Source organism: Ursus americanus, chromosome 2, assembly GCF_024610735.1.
Source record: "Ursus americanus isolate L20-20 chromosome 2, mUrsAme1.1.p, whole genome shotgun sequence".
Taxonomy (NCBI): domain Eukaryota; kingdom Metazoa; phylum Chordata; class Mammalia; order Carnivora; family Ursidae; genus Ursus; species Ursus americanus.
The window spans coordinates 96,610,024-96,616,431 of NC_142128.1; the positions used below are offsets into that span (position 1 = coordinate 96,610,024).

The following is a 6,408-nucleotide window of genomic DNA, read 5'->3' on the forward strand; positions in this document are numbered from 1 at the left end:
AGGACTCAAACCTAGGTTAGCGTTTTGTCTGATATACCATGTTGCTCCAACACGGATCCAGTTAATTCTTCAAGTGCTTATTGTGGGGACTATTCTTGACACAAACGATGCAAAAATAAAATATGTGACCTGAGGAGAGTCACAGTATATGACCCTGAAGGATTACAGCACTTGGGGATGAAGGCTGTGCTGGCGGAAAGCCCATGGCATGGTGGGAAACCTGCAGGAAGACATGCAGCCCAGTCCTGAAGGGACTGTCCTCTGAGACAAATGCCGACAGACTGGAAGGACTGGCCAGGTTAGGTAAAGAGAAGATGTGGAGAAAGGCCTTTGCAGCACCTGGGAAGTGCAGAAACCTGAGAGAAGATCCACCATGCATCCCAGTGCAAAATATTTGCAACGGCTAAGAGGCGAATAGTTCCTGTTGAGGTGGGAGAATTTATTGTGTGCAGTAGTTCTGGGCCCTGATTTACATTAGAGCCGGCTGGGAGCTTTTAAAAAGGCCTCTACCTTAAGCTGAATGAAGAAAATCAAAATCTCTGGGAATAGAGACTGAGCATTGGTACTTTTTTTTTTAAGGACTTATTTTACGGCTGCCTTTTTAATCCTCATACCCATCCTATGAGATAGATACTACTATTATCCTCATTTTATGGATGATTTACTTCTGCATACTTCATTTTACTCCTCAATTTAAGTTACATGGCACCAAACGTGTGATTTAAATACGTTTGTGTTTCTCCAAAGTACCTATCACAGTGCCTTGCACTAATGAATTCAACTTCTTCTTTATTATGTTCAGTTAGTCACTGTATAGTACTCATTAGTTTTTGATACAGTGTTCAAAGATTCATTAGTTGTGTAAACTTCTAATGTTTACTAAAATAATCGCCGCACTCAAGGTAGTCATCCTTGGGTTGCTATAAAGTAGTGATAATAAAATATGAAATACTTGGGCAGGTTAGTTCTCCAGACTCCTCCATGGACTAAATTCTGGCTATTAGGAATGACTGGATGGTGCCGGTAAAAGGTCCGGTTCAGGATCACTGGGAAGGGCTGATTCAGCCCAGAGCTCCTCCAGGATCAGCTGAGGCCTTCGTTGAGACCGCGCTGTGGTTCACCCGTCTCCCTTTACCCATTCTGCTTCCTTTACTCTCTCTCAGGGCTTGATCTCAAGGACTCTCCCCAATAAACTTCCTACACACAGATGTCCATTTCTCCATGTTGAAGGGCCCAACCTAAGACAGGAGGAGCCTAAGACAGAAGGACCACATTTATTAACTTTATTTTGCTTTCATAAACATGTTATCTCAGGGGCGCCTGGGTGGTGCAGTCATTAAGCGTCTGCCTTCAGCTCAGGGCGTGATCCCAGCGTTCTGGGATCGAGCCCCACATCAGGCTCCTCCGCTAGGAGCCTGCTTCTTCCTCTTCCACTCCCGCTGCTTGTGTTCCCTCTCTTGCTGGCTGTCTCTGTCAAATAAATAAACAAAATCTTAAAAAAAAAAAAAAGGTATCTCAGAGTGGAAATTGTACATGATTTATGATCAGAGAGATCGATGCTTATCTGGTATCAGCTCAGAGAAATTACTTAATCTCTCTGAGCCAGTCTGCTCATTTCTGAAGAGGGATCTTACTAGGATTAAAGACAGTTCACATAAAGCACCTATCACGAACATCTGGCAAAATATAGGCACCCAGTCCATGGAGGCCTATAAATTGGTGAAGAACCAAATACCCAGGGCACATCTTCTAACTTCCTCCTAGCACCACCACACTGGTACGTTTTAAAACATTCTAGGTGACGCCAAGATGTCAGGGTAAGAACTACTGAGCTCAGTCATGAAAGAGCCTTGTAGACAATGTTAAGAAGTTTACATTTTATTTTGAAAACATCAAGGGAGATTTAAAGGACAGCAGGCAGTGACTTGATTAGATTTGTATTTTAGAAAAATTCTGCCTATACAGTCCAGAAGATGGGATGGAGGAGAAGACACTGGAAAGTAGGAGTTAGGCAAAGAGATCTCTGCAGTAATCCAGCCTGGAAATGATGGTGGTTAGAAACAGCGAACCAAAACAGTAGCAGTAAAGACACAGGGGACAGGACCGATTGGAGGACATTAAGGCCATAAACAGATTGCCTGTGGGATGTCAGGGGGAGGTTGAGCTAGAGGTGAGTGCAAGTTTCTGGCTTGAAACAGTGGTGAGCCAGTGTGGTTTGCCAAGGAGAGAAATGCAGAGGAGCAACAGGAATGAGTGACGACATGGCAGAAATGCGAGTTCAGTTCAACAGCCCATCTCAGTGGAGATGCACGACAGCCACTGAAATATGGCCAGGAGCTGAAAAGAGGGATGTGAGCTGGAGATAATTATTTAAGGACCACGAAGCCAAGGGAGAGTATGAAATCAAGAAAGTGAAGGATGGACCCCTGAAGGAGAACAACATGTAAGGGGTAGGCAGAGAAAGGGAAACTGACTTCGAAGACTGAGAAACAGCACCATAACACTTGAAAAGAAATCCAGAAGCATCTAAGGCAAAAGAAGAGAAACATGCATAAAAAGGTGGTAATCAACAGGGCCAAATGCTTCAGAAATATGAATAATAACTAAACTTTATGAATAACCCCTCGTTTGAGTAGCAGTTTTGTATCAGGCACTTGATAACTTTTCCACTGAGGAATTTTTGGCAATAAATCAGAACAGCCCAGATTTAAATCATAAGAACATCTACTATTCCACACAGCAAGCAGTCTACGGAGGGAAGATCCAGTAACAGGATGCCAGGACTGACCGAGACTTACCTCTGAGCTGGTGCAGGGTCACCATCCAGGAGGATCTCCAGCCATCCATGAAAAGTTTAGTTTCTGAGAACAAGTAGGAAGGAGGAAATGAATGTTAGGAAGCCAACCAATAGCGTCCGCTACACGGGATTTCTTTAGATGCCCTCCAAACGATTGTGCAAGGGAAGGATTATTATCTCCTTTTTTATAGATGAACAAACCATGGAAAGCAGACGGAAGAAGCTTCCGAAGAGCACACATCTCAGAAGTGGCAGATCCAGGATTCAATTCAAGTGAGTCTAATTCCCAAGCCTGTGGGTTTTAAACAGCTTTTAAGGAATGATCCTTCTATAGCCGCCCCCGCCCCCCACCAACAGGAGGCACGTTCCTCTCTTACTGCATTTTTTTCTTGGGCATTTATTTCCCCACTCATGTACTAGAAACTGAGTTTTTCTACCTTGTTAGCAAGTTTGCTGTGGCACAGCCATATGTCTTATTGTTGATAAGATAGGCTACATTTATTACTTGTTTTATCTATAGAGTAGCTCACCCGTCTGCCACAGAACAATATTAAACTGGCTTACATGAATGGTTTGCAAAGCCAGTTTGTTATTATGAACACCTGCAATTGTCCATGAGGTAGCAAACTCATCATCTGTCTTTCTCTAGAGTCTTTCCAAGAAACCAGGTCACAGTGATTGACCGTGCCCACGAACTCTCTCTTTGCATTCTCCTGTTTCCCTACATCTTCTCTCTTCCTCTGACGTTTGCAGCTAACCTTGTATTCATTCCCCAGAATTTCTTCTCCACGAGAGGGTTAGCTAAGCTAGCCCTGAGCCATGCTCCGTGATGGAGTAGGCACAGACCTGAATACGGGATTTTTGATGGATTATTAATCCTCCAGCTTCTACGACCCATGACATTCATGAGTACATCTGTTCCACATTCCAAAGGGAAAAACAGGGCAAATGAAATGGGTGGGCACCAAATCTAGCATAGTTTTAAAGTAGTGTCATTTGCTTTACGTCCCTAAGCCCCATCTGCCAGTGATTTGATCCTTCCTGCTCACTACTTTCATCTTCTGCTCCATGGGCATGCAGGATATTTGCAAGACCAATGGATGGTAGGAAGATGCTGATATCAGGAGAGATGATGATAGCTACATTGATTGAGTGCTTACCATGTGCTGGGCACCGTGCTCAACATTTTCATACACCGTGACTCTTTTGATCTTTATAACAACCTGTGAGCCCTATTTACAGCAGAGGAAACTGAGGCCTGGAGAGCTTAAGTAATTTACTCAAGGTCAGCCAGGTAGTGACAACTTGAAATTCCAGTCCAATGTTTTCTATCTTCAGAGATGGGAATTCTTCACCGTTCTGCTACTCCATCTCCCAAAACCTTAAATAAGCAATAGCTATCTCCTCTTGATTCCTTTCACTCATACATACTGAAATTTTGTTACTGTGTGCCCAGGACTTGGGTTTAAAAATGTAATCACACTTTATGTGTTCCCTTGGGTGCATTCATTCTTAATCCCCCAAATGTCCCTTCAAAAAGTAAAGTCACCCTGATTTATGACAAAGGAAAGAGGTCTGGGGAAGTCATGTTGAAGAGGAAGCTAGCTCAGTTCTCCCCAGTCCTGGACTGACGGGAGCTGGAGACAGGGCCTGCCAGGAAAGATGGGACATGAACACTGGGTTGCCTGGGCAGAGCACAAGAGGAAGATGGGGCTACCCAACACGTGTATAAGAAAGCAGCTGTGTTTCTTTAATAACTCATTAGAGGTCAAGTGTAGGCTACTAGGAAAGACGGAGACTCTGGGAACCACAGACACTAGGAATTTCCGCCCACTCAGGATTCTTCACTAAGAACATCCGCTGGGGGCCATGAGCAGGGCCGGAGGCAGGGCCAGGGGCCAGAGAGCATCGTTCCGCAGTGGTGCAGGCCAGCTGCAGACGAATCATGAAACATCACTCAGACCCTTTCCCCTAAGGAACAAAAGCCTTAAGTTGCCTGTGGGAGGGCAGCTCTCCCTGTCCTCCCCAGATCCGAAGTGAAGACGCATTAGGGCTGGGAGAAGGGGAAAAAAGCTCCACCCCTGGGTAAAGGAGAAGGAAGCATCCACAGCAACATCAAAAGCTAAAGTGGCCTGGGTTGCATTTGGGCTTTCCCACCCTGCAGGCTCACGTCAATCATCAGTTCTTAAAAATGGCGTTGCCTCCTTTCCCTTTCCGTTCTGGATCTGCGATCCTCAGCTAGTCATCTAGCCTCCATTGTCCACACTTTGGCGTCTTCCTTTCCACCCTGTGTCTGAGCTGCATCCTGGCTCATTTCTGCAAACCGCTCCTTTTACGTCACTTCTCCTTCCAGCTGCACGGAATCTGCTGCTTCGCCTGCCCGTGAGCTTGTAGGCTCCAAACATCACCCTCTCTTCCAGAGAAGTTCTATATGCTCTTATTTGACTGTCCCTTGTCATTTCTATAGTCTCTTAATCCTTGCTCATACTTCTGGCACTCCTTTTACGTATTTAAACATACCAAATATACCCATTTTATAAACTGCGACGAATAAATCCAGTATCTGAAGTCCTTGTGGGTCTGATTCTACAATCTTTCCGCTGGCTCTCATGCATGGCACCTCATTTATTCCATGCTTTGTGAGTGAATTCTTGTTTGATTTAACTTTATGGGAAAGAGGGTCCTGCTGAAAGTATATTCTTCCATAAAGAATTTGTGTTGCTTTAGCCAGACGATGGTGGCTACTGATGGAATACCACCTAAAAATAAAATTTCAGTGTGAAGGGGTTTTTTAATTAAATAGGTAATATAAATTTGGTATAAAACCTTCAAGAAAGCCAGCTTTCAGTTAAAAACTCTCAGGGAACAAAATTTTTTTCCTTCTCCAGCTATGGCTAAGTTTAAGGCAGATGACTTTCCTTGTGGATCCTCTTTGTGAAGTTCTTTTTTTTTTTCTTTCTTTCTTTCTTTTTTTTTTTCCTTTTAACCTAGTCTATTCTTTCATTAAGAATAGGTGACCTTTTAGCATTCTGGCTTTCTTTACCTTCCTCTGTTGAGTGGGTTCCTACAACATGGGTAGTCACCAAGGCCACCAGGAATGAGCTGATTGTTCCAAGATAGCTGGTGGTTTAAAAGCTTAGTCTCCTTTTGGATTCCTGTATTTAACTTGTTTTCAACAAGCTGAAATTGCTTATAAAAAATAAAGGAGCGGAATGTCCTAATGGTGCCTGTTAGTCTATTCCTGGGTTTGAATCCCAGGTCTGCTATCTTAATTATTGTGCAAGCTCGGGTAATCTATTTGCTTTCCTGAAGTTGTTTTGTCATTTGTAAAACATAAATAAATAATACTTAGCTGCATGTTTGACTCTCATGCAGACTCAGGAATAATAGATGCAAAGTGCCTAGAACAAAGAGATCTTGCCTGGCACTTAACCAGTGGCTGTTATTACAAGTTTCGTTAGCAGACTCCCTTGGGATAAATGTCCTGAAATCTTTAAAAACTACACACTGGCCATTTCCAGACAGGCCTGCTGCCCACTCAGTCCAGAGTGAGAAAAACAAAGAGGAGGCGTAGTTTGGAGTCCACAGGACCGTTACTTCAGGAGTGAGAG

General features: G+C 43.8%; 1 long non-coding RNA gene across 1 annotated transcript; it reads right to left on the minus strand.

Moving 5' to 3' along the window:
* Positions 1-1,269: 1,269 nt before the first annotated feature.
* Positions 1,270-3,080, minus strand: LOC148110687 (uncharacterized). Its single transcript, XR_015726530.1, has 3 exons — positions 2,999-3,080; positions 2,799-2,861; positions 1,270-1,470 (listed from the first exon to the last, which is right to left on the minus strand). It is a non-coding gene; the product is annotated as an uncharacterized LOC148110687 (long non-coding RNA).
* Between the last annotated feature and the right edge of the window lie 3,328 nt (positions 3,081-6,408).